This window comes from Mus caroli, chromosome 2 (assembly GCF_900094665.2).
Source record: "Mus caroli chromosome 2, CAROLI_EIJ_v1.1, whole genome shotgun sequence".
Classification (NCBI taxonomy): Eukaryota; Metazoa; Chordata; class Mammalia; order Rodentia; family Muridae; genus Mus; species Mus caroli.
This window is the reverse complement of record NC_034571.1, coordinates 123,499,185-123,500,586: the sequence shown is the minus strand read 5'-3', so window position 1 is coordinate 123,500,586 and position 1,402 is coordinate 123,499,185. Positions and strand designations below refer to the sequence as shown.

General features: G+C 46.9%; 1 protein-coding gene across 3 annotated transcripts in view; it reads left to right on the top strand.

Annotated features, from left to right (window-relative positions):
* Window positions 1-1,402, top strand: part of C2H20orf194 (chromosome 2 C20orf194 homolog) — a 133,143-nt gene that overhangs the window by 124,231 nt on the left and 7,510 nt on the right. The window lies entirely within an intron of this gene.

Below are 1,402 nucleotides of genomic sequence, written 5' to 3'. Positions count from 1 at the left end.
AGGCTGGCCTCGAACTCAGAAATCCGCCTGCCTCTGCCTCCCAAGTGCTGGGATTAAAGGTGTGCGCCACCACTGCCCAGCACCAGTCTTGACTTCTTTATTCTCATATCAGCATATAATAAATGGCGTTATTGTTCACATTTTATAGATGAGATAACAGAAACAGCAAGAAGTTCACTGATGTATCCACGGAACGACTAGTAACTTAAGGAGCTAGGTTCCAACCAGGTTATCTGAGTCCAGAGCCCACTTTAAAGACACAGCCCTATCATTCCCTAGGCTAGTCCTGAACTACCTTTCCTGCTCTCTCCTACCTTCAGCTATCAAGTACTGGGATTGCAGGCTTGGTCCACTATGCCAAGCTTTTTGAGGGGTGTGTGTGTGTGTGTGTGTGTGTGTGTGTTTGAGATAGCATCTCAGTATATACCCTAGGCAGTCCTCTTGTTTCAGCTTCCTTAGTGCCAGAATTAAGGCTTGAGCTCTAAACCTATCCCCCCCCCCCATTTCTATATATTGAACAAACGTAAGTGTGTGTGTGTGCAAGTGCGCTTGTCTGTGCCTGAGCACGTAGAGCCCAGTCGTCAACATCAGGGGCTTCTCTCTATATTTTGAGATAATGTCTCTTGTCTCTGTAAACCTGGAACTCACTGTTTTGGCTACACTCGGTGGCCAGCAAGCCCTTAGGACACCTCCCCCCATGCCCAATCTCATCCCAGCACTGAGGTTACAAACACACGTCAACACGTGAGTGCTGGTGATTTAGATGTGGATTCTGATACTGGTATGGCGAGCACGTTCCATGGTGAGCCATCCTCCCACCCCAGAGCCTGTTTATTGAGTCCTTACTGCGTTTGTCCCCGTATACAATACATACAAAGGTTTAGTAGAAGACACTGTTAAAACTTGGCGAGAATTAAACTCTGATATTTTCTAGATTATCTTTGCTTCCTTACTTCCCCCAGGCACTTTGTTCAGACACAGCCCCTCTACCATCAGTTATTTATGTGAATTTAAAAACTGATTGCACTGTGCTGTAAAACAAGACAAATGGATTTGAAACTGAACAGCAGTGGCCCATGCCTTTAATCCCAGGCTGGTCTATAGCACAAGTTCTAGGACAGCCAGGGCTTACACAGAGAAACCTGTCATTGAGGGGTGGGGGTGGGGGTTAAAAAACTTAGTTTAAGGTCTGGCCTTGGTTGCTTGCCCACCATTTCAGAGACTGAAACAGTAAGACCACTATGATCTAAGCCAGAAAGACCCTGTCTCAAAATAAAAATAATCACAGGTTGAGATCTAAAAATCAGGCTGGGCGTGGTGGCACACGCCTTTGAGCCCAGCACTTGGGAGGCAGAGGCAGGCGGATTTCTGAGTTCGAGGCCAGCCTGGTCTACAGAGTGAG